The 13,235-nt window shown below is 33.7% G+C and overlaps 1 protein-coding gene across 4 annotated transcripts in view; it reads left to right on the top strand.

Moving 5' to 3' along the window:
* The window catches only part of Nbea (neurobeachin), a 622,915-nt gene that overhangs the window by 81,401 nt on the left and 528,279 nt on the right, over positions 1-13,235 (top strand). The gene's annotated exons all lie outside the window — the stretch shown is intronic.

Here is a 13,235-nt window from a genome sequence, read left to right as displayed (position 1 = left end):
GAACAAAATAGAAAAAAATCTCTACTCACATGATGTTTATATTTCATTGGAAATTTTTATTCAATTTCGTAATAGTCCTTGCTCTTTCTCTTATCTTCAGAGCTCTATTTTTATATTTTCATCTATTGCCAGATGTTGCCATGTGGGATGTCTTTCTGCATTCTGGACCTTAGAATATATGATACTGAATTTCCCATTTCCAGTCCCATAGCCATTCATATTTCGAAGTCTTCTAATTAAGACCTCTTCATAATAATGGAATTTGAGTCAGTTTTGTTCATTGTACTATGTCAATTTTCAAGTCCTACTTATGTCTCTGAAATTTATCTCCTTTAAAAATTTCTTTACTTGGCTGCTTAAATCCTTCCTGTTGTGCTCTCTTCATGAAAGATGATTTGTCTCTTCCCCTTCCAAACTCTTTTACATACTAATATATGATTTATCTTCCTGATCATATTTCACTGACCGAACTAACTGTTTATATTTTACTAACTTCCAATCGATTAAAAATTTAACTTAGTGCTTTATAATTTGTATATTTTGTTTGATTTTTTAACCTTTTCAATTCTGTATTTAATATCTGACATGAGCTGCATTCATATACACCCTTCCCCATGTCTATAGGTTTTCAAATCCAGCATCATTGCTATTGCTGTATTCTATTTCATGTAAGAATATTGCCAGAGAAGTCCTCCCTAGATTATCTTGTTCCCAGATGTAATTAATTTCTTTCAGAGTATTTTACTTCAGCATCTCTTATGACAATTATTTTGTTTAAATTTTTATTATTCATAGATATGTACATTATTTAGTGACTGTTGAGACCCATATCTTTGTTGGATTCATCTTTGTATTCCCTCAAATGCCTGACAGAAAGCATTATACTTCTGTAATCTCAGTGACTCAGGAGGCAGAGGCAAGAGGATTGCAAGTTCAAAGCCAGTCTCAGCAATTTAACAAGGCCCTAAGCAATAGATATCTCTCTCTCTCTCTCTCTCTCTATCTCTCTCTCTCTCACACACACACACACACACACACACACACACACAGAAACACACACACAGAAACACAGACATACAAATACACACACAAAAAGCATTAAAAAAGCATTAAGCCCATTTGCTTTCTAAAGGAGTAAGTTACATTTATGTGGACAGCTAACTTATACTGAATAGTTTATTTACCAGTATAAGGTTAAAAGAGTGTTACTCCTAATAATAAAGTTAAAGAGAGAGCCTGGGCCTTGTTATAGTTAATGCTTTTTTGTTCAGTAATAAGAAGAAAGGTAGAGCAATAAAGACCAAATAATTTAGATTGTTACTGTCTGATATCCATTTAAAATGTAAAGTTTACTAGCCTTTTTTGCTTCTGGTACAATACTGTATAATGCAAAAATAAATAAGTTAATTTTCAATGTTTTATGCAAAGAAAGAAAAGAGTTTTTTTTTTCTTTTTGAGAAAGTGCTTTATACCGGATTAATGAAAATATAATTACTTAGTTACCAAGACTGTTCCTAAAGTTTTGGCATATATTATTATAATTTATTCAAGCCATATTTAATAATTTTATAGTAACCAGTAAGTTTTATATATATATATATGTGTGTGTGTATATATGTATATATAAATTATGCAGTATCATTTTATTCCCTTGCATCTATTAAAATGATAGTAAAGTGTTTTTATAATTATTCATAGATTTTTCAAAGGCAAATTTTATTTGTGAAATTTGTATTACTTTGATTATTGTTCAGAAGAACTGTGTTTGAAGAATATTTGAAGAAATGTTATTCTGAGTTATAAATCTTTCTTGTTCTCCTTTCCATCTTCCTCCTCTTTTCCATATGTTTTTTCTTTCCTTTACCTTTCCTTCTCTTTTTCATTTTTCCTTCTTCTCTCCCATTCTGCTTCTCCCTTTTCTTATCCTTTCTGATTATTCCTTTAGATTAATTATAGAATCAGATTTTAGACCACAGATTCAGACTTCAGATGTGTGTGTGTGTGTGTGTGTGTACATACGTACATGTGCACCTGTGCACACATTCCTGTTTGTTTATTTGTTGATTCACAAATTATTCTTTTTAAAATAGAAGTTAGGGCTCATTTGATAATGCAGAGAGACCTTTTTCTTAGGAGATATTTATCGTTTAGTTTTGAATCTTTCCTAAGATTGAAGGTTTTGTTAATTTCTATTTGAGTAATCATGGCTTTAAGAAAGAGGAAGGTTGTGCTTCTTTTAATGTTCTGGCCCATGAAATATATCTTTATTTCATATATGTCCTATAGAATAATGGAGACTAAATCAAAATACATTTTGGAAACTACTGTAAAGCTGAAAGATGAAAAGAGAAAAGAGAAATATGCCACAATAATAATTAGATTTATAAGATATAATTCATTCATCATTAGTTGGATTTTTCTAGAGGTATATTCCTACCTAATTACTAGACTGCATCTTTGTAGTCAGAGTAACCATCTAAAAGTCCAAACAAGGATAGAAGCATAGAAGTTCCCATTCCTATATGTTTAAGGACCAGTCCCCCTTGTAAGTTCAGGGTTTCTTCTTGGGTATATGACAGTGAGATTGTCAGACTTTTGCTCACATGAATACTGCCTTATCCTTTGTGTTTAAAATATAAAACCATAATAGAGCCATACAATGATCCATACATAGTGGGGGGAATTTCTTTCTTTCTTTTTTGTTTGTTTTCTGTCATCCCATGAATGCTTTGCTACTCAATAATATTATTTTGGATGATATTTTCAAAAAACTTTATATGATGCTAATAAAAATCTTGGTTTTGTATTTACAGGATTATAACAGTTGTTTTTGTTAAAGAATATCAAGTTAGTAATCATTCATTTATATATACTTGTAAAATAGTAGCAATGAGTATGAATAAATAGATTTCTTCATTAGAATTGTAGGGTTCATTTTGGGAAGAAGGGATTCAAATCTCAATTGTTATCTTATAAATCCCATTGCCTCTCTTCCAGAAGTTCTGAATTATTTTAATTGAGCTAAGACCCAGATAGAGGTTATGAAGGGCACCAAAATTATTTGAATATCATTAGAACTTTTTAGAGATACAGATTCTTGGAATTACAATTTTCATGTTAGGAATGTGTTTTTAATAAAAGTTATGGATGATTGTTCTCATCAGAAAACTTTAGGAAAAAGTGGTTTAAAGAGTATATATAAGACATCAGTTAAAACATAAATGGTCACTTATCAATGAGAAACAACTTAATCTCTTTACTCTCATTTTTAAAAACTTTCCTTATGAAAACCATGTATCTATTTGTGATAGTTCTCTTTAGATACAATGATTCTAAGGAGCCTCGGTAGGAATGGGGTCAGGGAATGATATGGATTCAAAAAAACCTCAAAATGATGAAGATTCGACTTCTTCCTTTCCTGTTTGTATTTGTATTATTTTCCTGTCTTGCCTGATTTCTCTGGCTAAAATTTCAAGTACTATATTAACTGGGAGTGGTGAGAGTGGAGTATCCTTGTCTAGGTCTTGATTTTAGAGGAAGTACTCTCCATTTTTCCTTATTTAGTATGGATGTTAGCTCTGAGTTTGTTGTATATGTTCTTTATAATGTTGAAGTAAGTTTCTTTTATCCCCTGTTTCTTCATTGTTTTAATGGGTGCTGAATTTTGTGGAAGGAGTTTTTTATGTCTCCTGGAATGATCATATGATTTTTGTCCTTAATTCTGTTTTTGTGCTGCATTACATTTGTTTATGCATATGTTGAGCCATGAATCAACTTGATTTTGGTGTATGGTCATTTTAATGTCTTCTTGAATTTTATTTATTAACATTTTATTGAGAATTTTTGCATCTATGTTCCTTAAGGATATTGCTTTGTAGTTTTCTTTCCTTGAATTGTCTTATCAGGTTTTGGTATCAAGGTGATACAGGTTTTTTAAAATGAGTTTGGAAGTGTTTACTCTCTTTGAATTTTATAAAATAATTTGAGGAGTCTGAGCATTATTTTTTGTTTAAAGATCTGAGAAAATTCAGCTACCAGTTTTTTTTGTTCTTGGCTTTTCTTATTGGGAGGCTTTTTATTACTTCTTTAATCTCATTGCTTGTTATTGCTCTGTTTCAGTTTTGTATATCCTCTGGTTTCATTTTAGTAGGTCATATGTGTCTAGAAATGTATCCATTACATCTAGATTTTCCAACTTAGTGGAATATAAATTTTCAAAGCATTTCCTAATGATCATCTGGATTTTAGTTTTATCTGTTACTTTTAAAAATATGTTTATTTTTTAGTTGTAGTTGGACACAATACTTTTATTTTATTTATGTATTTTTATGTGATGCTGAGGATCAAATCCAGGGTCCAGCAAGTGCTAGGTGAGCGTGCTACCACTGAGCCAGAACCCCAGCCCTTTATCTGTTAATTTTCATCTTTAATTTTAGTAATTTGCATCTTCTTTCTCTTTTAGTTAGTTGGACTAAGGATTTGGCAATCTTGTTTATCTTTACAGAGAATTATCTCCTAATTAAATTTATCCTTTGTAATATTTTTAAAGTTACTTTTTCATTTATTTTTGCTCTGATCTATTTTCTTTCTTTCTTCTATTGGTTTTAGAAATTTTTGTTCATGTTTTTCTAGAACCAGAAGATGCATGATTTAGTTGTTTGGGATCTTTCTGATTTTTTAAAAAATATATTTTTATTTGTGAATGCTTTATTTTATGTAGTGCTGAGGGTTGAACCCAGTGCCTCACACATGTGAGGCAGCCGCTCTACCACTGAGCTACAGCCCCAGCCCCTTTTCTGTTTTTTTTTAAAAGGTAGTCATTCACTGCTGAAAACTTTCCTCTTAGACCTGGCCTCATTGTGTCCCAGAGATTCTCAGTTTAATTCTAAAAAATTTTAAATTTCGCCTGTGACCCCATTCATCATTCAGAAGTTTGTGGTTCAAACCCCATGTGTTTGTATAGTTTTTCTGGCTATTGATCTTTAATTTTATTCTATTAAGATCTGATCAGATACAGGGAATTATTTTATATTATTATTATTGTTATTATTATTATTATACTTGCTAAGGCTTGATTTCAGACTTAAATATGATCTATTTTGGACAAAGTTCTATGTGCAGCTTAGAAGAAAATGAATTCAGCAGTTATTGGGTGAAATAGTCTATAGATATTTGTTATATTTGTTTCATTTATAGTATTTTTTAGGTATTAACTGTCTTACCTATTTTATGTCCAGATGACCTGTCTACTGGAGAGATAGGTATGTTGAAATCAACCAATATTATTGTTTTGAGTTCTATCTGAGCCTTTATTTTGAGAACCACCCAACCCAATTCCTCCACCTTCTCTTCTTCCTCCTCCTTCTTCTTTGTGTGTTTGTATGTAAGTAGGTGCACTCACATTTGGGACATAAATATTACTATGTCTTTTTGTTTGTTTCCTTTACCTATATGATGACCTTTATCTCTTTTGATTAATGTAGCTTGAAGTCTGCTTTGTTACATATAAGAGTAGTTACTCCTACTTATACTTGGGCTCTATTTTCATGGAATATCATTTTTCATCCTTTCATTTTCAGTCCTTGAATGTTTTTGCCTAAGAATGTCTCTTTTAAACAACATATATTTGGATTTTGTTTTCTAATCCAATCTGCCAGTCTGTTGTCTTTTAGTTGGAGAATTGAGACCATTTACTTTTATTATGAATATGGATATTTAGTATTTACTGATTTTTATTTGTTTCTAATAGTTAACTGGTACTGATTCTCATTTGTGTAAGTACTCTTCTTATGAGATATATCCTTTTCTAAGTGGTGCTGTTTGCTTTTAACTTCTTCTGTACGTAGAATTTTTTAAAGTATTTTCTGCAATGCTGCTTAATAGTCACTAATTAGTTTAAATTTATTTTATTAGCTTATTATAATAAATGTTATTATGTTTTTATTGCTGCTTTGATTTTATAAGGATAGCTTTGTTGCATATAGTAATCTTGGTTGACATTTATTTTCTTTGATGTCTCAAAACACATTGTTCTAAGCTTTCCTGGATTTTTTAGGGTTTCTGTTGAGAAAGATTTTATGTTCATTGGTTTATCTCTAGATGTGACCTGATGGTTTTCTCTTGGGGATATTAGTATTCTATCTTCGTTCTGTATATTTGGCATTTTAATTATAATGTGCCATGGAGAGGTTCTTTTTTGATATTTCCTGTTTGGGGTTCTAAATGCCCTCTGTATTTGGAGGTCCATCTCATTCACAAGGTGTGGAAAAATTTTTGCTGTCATCTCACGGTTTATTAATGACATTAGCCTGTGTCTCTATTCCTTTAAGGAGTCTAATGATTCTTAAGTTCAGCTTCCAAATATTGTCCTAGATGTCTTTTATATTCTTACCATAGTTTCTTTTGGTTTTTAAAATATATTCCATGAATATGAAAGCTGACTCTCTTGTCTTAAACCTCTGAGTTCCATCTTCTACTTGTTCTAATCTGTTGGTAAGATCTTCCACTGAATTTTAAATTTCATTTATTGAGCTTTTCATTTCCAATATTTCTGTTTTAGTTCTTTTTCAGAATATCTGCCTCTTAACTGAAAGGCTTTCACATTCTATATTTCTCCCTCAGATACTTCCTGAGCTCTTCTTTTGATTTATTTATTATTTTTACAATCAACTTTTTGAATTTTTTGTCAAGGAATTCATCTACTTCAGTCACTAACTGTGGGTTTAGCTATTGAGGGTTATAAACTTTGAGAGGCCTTTTGCTGCACTGTTTCCTTGTGTTTTCAGAGGTTCTTTATTTGCACTTCTGTTGTCTTCTTATTTATGTGGGTATCCATTAGTGAGTAGTTATCTCTTTATAATAAGCTGTGGGCTGTGGGTGTTTCTCAGCTTTAGTGTATCCAGTTAGCATAATCTAAGTCTTTAACCACCAGTAAGAATTTGAGAGGAGATAGTGCCAGTAACAGTAGTAATTTAAGAGGAAACCAACAATGGATTTTTCAGCTAGGTAAGGCTACAGTCAAACCACAGGACTGATACTTACTAATTAGGTGAATATGGGACAAATAGTCAACCTCTATGAATGACAGCTGCTTCATTAGTAATTAACAGATTATAATAGCAAGGACACTTTTAGAGTCTTTGTAAGACAACTTTAGGAAACAAGTGTTAACTGAATGTGGTATCTGTTTCAGACTAGAACATTTAGCAAATCCTTTTATCTTCACTCATCACTTGTTAATGGACAATTTCTTTTAATCTGTAAATTTATACCTTTTTAATGAGTCATCTTTAGAACTTTCGTTTACTATTAAAGAAAACAGTAAAAAATATATTTAATCAACAGCAGAAATATAAAATATTAAAAGTTAAAAAAAGAGGAAACCATATGTCAACATATGCTATAAAAGTCATTACTAATGGTCTCTACAATCCTGTTAATCAAAGAGAAAACAATAATGCTGAAAAGATTAAAAATTGATGATAGTGGACTAAATTGAATTGGAAAATGGGATAGAAATAAATACAATAGGAATGAAAGAAGAATAAAAGGCCCAGGAGGGAAGGAAGACCAGAATCAGGAGAGAAAAAAGGATGAAAGAGAGGGGAAAGAAAGGGATATGAGAAAGAAGATAGGAGGTATTAAGAGAGGGTTCAGTTAATTGATGAATAATTAAAGTTAGATGGAACTCTGTAAAAGAACCAAATGAGTGAAGAGTCTAAGAATCAGTTAATACAATAACAGTCATAAAACTATTTTTTTCATTCTTCTTGCTGAGTGTTTTAGAATGGAGACATTTTTTTCCAGTTGTTTTGGTAGAATTTTCCTACCGTGAGGAAGCTTATATGACACAAACATTGTACTGTTTATTCTCAGCTCTGACTGGAAATAAACAGACTTGGTAGGGATGTCTGAATGTTGAACACTGCCCCCTTCTTGCCTGACAGCTTCTCTTTGGGAGTGTTGTCTGTTTCTGAGCAGAACTGGCCCTCAAAATGGCTTTGTTAATGTGACCAGGGGTAGGAGTGTAAGTCTGGCAGGGCTGTTGGCCAGCCCTCCTGCCCGTGCAGCCTGTAGATTCATCTGGATTGTGTCACACCACTCACTAATAGAACCTTAGTCTGTGTCCTGGGAGTAGGTATGTGAGATCGCAATCTCTTCTCCAGACTCTTCTGGTTATGAGGTGGTGGCTTAGGTCCTGCAGTAGGTTATCTTGGGTCATGCTTTCCACCAGACCCTGATCTCAGGTTCCACCCTATCAGCCATGCTTCTTTTCAGACTGATGATTTCAATTGAAAGTGCCCTTTGCTTTTCTCTGCTTTACAGTTCGAGAGATTGGGCACTGCAGCATCTGTCACAGCTTAAGTTTTTCTGTGTTACTGGTCTCCTGTTCAGGAAGTCTAAAGTCTTTTAAGGTGTTGCTGCTTCTCCATTTTCATTATCTGCTCTGAAGAGTGCAGGGGCTGTCTTGTGCGCTGGCAGTACTTGCTGTATCTGATCTTATTTTCTGTTGATATTGATAATTTATTGGATAGCGATAACTGTTTATCTTAAATTCTGTGGGAGAACTTCTTCTGGCTCCTAGGAGAGGAGCTTCCTCTCCTCAAGTGAGCTGTTGTGCACATGGTGCTGTCATAGTCTATTCCTCTTATTCTGTATGTATTCTAGAAACCAATATTTTTGGTTTTGCCCTAATTGGTAGCTCTCTGATTTTTCCACTGGAGTTTTCTCACAGCCTTCGTACCTCAATATGCTGCTGTAGAACTGCTGGTTTATATCCGTCTCGGTGTACTGCTACAATTTCTCTGATCCACCATTTTCCCTGTCTTCCTCTATGTTAGACTTTTGCTTTCTCAGCTGACTGCTTGCTAGCTGTATGACTTTATGAAACTGATGTAAACCATTAGTTAATATTACCTAATTTGTAGAAAGTTTGTTACTATTGGAATTTGTATAGATAATCATGTTTTATTATTCTTTTTTTTTGCAATCTCATTTTTTTATTGGTTGTTTAAAACATTACAAAGCTCTTGACATATCATATTTCATACATTAGATTCAAGTGGGTTATGAACTCCCATTTTTACCGAAATTACAGATTGCAGAATCACATCAGTTACACATCCACATTTTTACATGATGCCATATTAGTAACTGTTGTACTCTGCTACCTTTCCTATCCTCTATTATCCCCCCTCCCCTCTCCTCCCATCTTCTCTCTCTACCCCATCTACTGCAATTCATTTCTCTCCTTGTTTTTTTCTCCATTCCCCTCACAACCTCTTATATGTAATTTTGTATAACAATGAGGGTCTCCTTCCATTTCCATGCAATTTCCCTTTCTCTCCCTTTCCCTCCCACCTCATGTCTCTGTTTAATGTTAGTCTTTTCCTCCTGCTCTTCCTCCCTGCTCTGTTCTTAGTTGCTCTCATTATATCAAAGAAGACATTTGGCATTTGTTTTTTAGGGATTGGCTAACTTCATTTAGCATAATCTGCTCTAGTGCCATTGATTTCCCTGCAAATTCCATGATTTTGTCATTTTTTAGTGCTGCGTAATACTCCATTGTGTATAAGTGCCACATTTTTTTTTTTATCCATTCATCTATTGAAGGGCATCTGGGTTGGTTCCACAGTCTAGCTATTGTGAATTGTGCTGCTACGAACATTGATGTGGCAGTATCCCTGTAGTACGCTCTTTTAAGGTCTTCAGGGAATAGTCCGAGAAGGGCAATAGCTGGGTCAAATGATGGTTCCATTCCCAGCTTTCCCAGGAATCTCCATACTGCTTTCCAAATTGGCCGCACCAATATGCAGTCCCACCAGCAATGTACAAGTGTACCCTTTTCCCCACATCCTCGCCAGCACTTGTTGTTGTTTGACTTCATAATGGCTGCCAATCTTACTGGAGTGAGATGGTATCTTAGGGTGGTTTTGATTTGCATTTCTCTGACTGCTAGAGATGGTGAGCATTTTTTCATGTACTTGTTGATTGATTGTATGTCCTCCTCTGAGAAGTGTCTGTTCAGGTCTTTGGCCCATTTGTTGATTGGGTTATTTGTTTTCTTATTGTTTAATTTTTTGAGTTCTTTGTATACTCTGGATATTAGGGCTCTATCTGAAGTGTGAGGAGTAAAGATTTGTTCCCAGGATGAAGGCTCCCTATTTACCTCTCTTATTGTTTCTCTTGCTGAGAAAAAACTTTTTAGTTTGAGTAAGTCCCATTTGTTGATTATAGTTATTAACTCTTGTGCTATGGGCGTTCTATTAAGGAATTTGGAGCCCGACCCCACAGTATGTAGATCAGAGCCAACTTTTTCTTCTATCAGGCGCCGTGTCTCTGATTTGATATCAAGCTCTTTGATCCATTTTGAGTTAACTGTTGTGTATGGCGAGAGAAAGGGATTCAGTTTCATTTTGTTGCATATGGATTTCCAGTTTTCCCAGCACCATTTGTTGAAGATACTATCCTTCCTCCAGTGCATGTTTTTAGCCCCTTTATCAAATATAAGAAAGTTGTAATTTTGTGGATTGGTCTCTGTGTCCTCTATTCTGTACCATTGGTCCACCCGCCTGTTTTGGTACCAGTACCATGCTGTTTTTGTTACTATTGCTCTGTAGTATAGTTTGAAATCTGGTATCGCTATACCGCCTGACTCACACTTCCTGCTTAGAATTGCTTTTGCTATTCTGGGTCTTTTGTTTTTCCATATGAATTTCATAATTGCTTTATCTATTTCTACAAGAAATGCCCTTGGGATTTTGATTGGCATTGCATTAAACCTATAGAGAACTTTTGGTAATATCGCCATTTTGATGATGTTAGTTCTTCCTATCCATGAACAGGGTATATTTTTGCATCTTCTAAGGTCTTCTTCTATCTCTCTCTTTAGGGTTCTGTAGTTTTCATTGTATAAATCTTTCACCTCTTTTGTTAGGTTGATTCCCAAGTATTTTATTTTTTTTGAGGATATTGTGAATGGCATGGTTGTCCTCATTTCCATCGCTGATATACAGGAATGCCTTTGATTTGTGTGTGTTGATTTTATATCCTGCCACTTTGCTGAATTCATTTATTAACTCTAGTAGTTTCTTTGTAGACCCTTTTGGTTCTGTTAGATATAGTATCATATCATCCACAAATAGTGATAATTTAAGTTCTGCTTTTCCTGTTTTTATGCCTTTAATTTCTTTTGTCTAATTGCTCTGGCTGGTATTTCAAGAACTAAATTGAATAGAAGTGGTGAGAGAGGGCATCCCTGTCTTGTTCCAGATTTTAGAGGGAATGCCTTCAGTTTTTCTCCATTCAGAATAATGCTAGCCTGAGGCTTAGCATATATAGCTTTTACGATGTTGGCGTAAGATCCTGTTATCCCTAGTTTTTCTAGTGTTTTGAACATAAAGGAATGATGTACTTTGTCGAATGCTTTTTCTGCATCTATGGAAATGATCATGTGGTTCTTATCTTTGAATCTATTGATGTGGTGAATAACATTTATTGATTTCCGTATATTGAACCATCCTTGCATCCCAGGGATGAATTCTACTTGATCATGGTGTACTATTTTTTTTGATATGCTTTTGTATTCGATTCGCCAGGATTTTATTGAGGATTTTTGCATCTGTGTTCATTAGAGATATTGGTCTGTAGTTTTCTTTCTTTGAAGTGTCTTTGTCTGGTTTCAGGATCAGGGTGATGTTGGACTCATAGAATGAATTTGGAAGATCTTCTTCTTTTTCTATTTCTTGAAATAACTTGAAAAGTATTGGTATTAATTCTTCTTTGAAGGTTTTGTAAAACTCCGCTATATATCCATCCGGTCCATGGCTTTTCCTGGTTTGTAGTCTTTTGATGGTTTCTTCTATTTCCTCAATTGATATTGGTCTGTTTAGGTTATCTGTATCCTTCTGACTCAATCTGGGTAGATCATATGACTTAAGAAATTTATCGATATCTTCACTATCTTCTATTTTATTGGAATATAAGGTTTCAAAATAATTTCTAATTATCTTCTGTATTTCTGTAGTGTCTGTTGTGATATTGCCTTTTTCATCCCGTATGTTGGTAATTTGAGTTCTCTCTCTTCTTCTTTTCGTTAGCATGGCTAAGGGTCTGTCGATCTTATTTATTTTTTCGAAGAACCAATTTTTAGTTTTATCAATTTTTCAATGTTTTTTTTTTCTTTCAATTTCGTTGATTTCTGCTCTGATTTTAATTATTTCTTGCCTTCTACTACATTTGCTGTTGTTTTGCTCTTCCTTTTCTAGGGTTTTGAGATGGAGTGTGAGTTCATTTATTTGTTGTTTTTTTTCTTTTATTGAGGAATGAACTCCATGCAATGAATTTCCCTCTTAAAACTGCTTTCATTGTGTCCCATAGATTCCGATATTTTTTGTGTGTATTTTCATTTATCTCTAAGAATTTTTTGATTTCCTCCTTTATGTCTTCTGTAACCCATTGATCATTCAGTAACATATTGTTCATTTTCCAGGTGATGCAGGATTTTTCCTTCCTTCTTTTATCATTGATTTCCAGTTTCATTCCATTATGATCAGATAAGATGCATGGTATTATCTCCACACCTTTATATTTACTAAGAGTTGCCCTATGGCATAATATATGGTCTGTCTTTGAGAAGAATCCATGTGCTGCTGAGAAGAACATGTATCCACTTGATGATGGTTGATATATTCTATATATGTCGGTTAAGTCTAGGTTATTAATTGTGTTATTGAGTTCTATAGTTTCTTTATGCAGCTTTTGTCTGGTGGATCTGTCCAATGGAGAGAGCAGTGTGTTGAAGTCACCGATAATTATTGTGTTGCAGTCTATTTTGACTCTTGAACTTGAGGAGAGTTTGTTTTATGAACGTTGCAGCACCATTGTGTGGTGCATACATATTGATAATTGTTATGTCTTGTTGGTGGATAGTTCCTTTTAACAGTATATAGTGGCCTTCTTTATCCCTTTTGATTAACTTAGGTTTGAAGTTGATTTTATTCGATATGAGTATGGCCACTCCTGCTTGCTTCTGAGGACCATGTGAGTGGTATGATTTTTTTCAACCTTTCACTTTCAACCTGTGTATGTCTTTTCCTATCATATGAGTCTCCTGAAGGCAGCATATTGTTGGATTTGTTTTTTTAATCCAGGTTACTAGCCTTTGTCTCTTGATTGGTGAATTTAAGCCATTAACGTTTAAGGTTACTATTGATATATTGTTTGTACTTCCAGCC

This window comes from Callospermophilus lateralis, chromosome 12, assembly GCF_048772815.1.
Source record: "Callospermophilus lateralis isolate mCalLat2 chromosome 12, mCalLat2.hap1, whole genome shotgun sequence".
Classification (NCBI taxonomy): Eukaryota; Metazoa; Chordata; class Mammalia; order Rodentia; family Sciuridae; genus Callospermophilus; species Callospermophilus lateralis.
This window is presented reverse-complemented; position numbering and strand designations above follow the sequence as displayed.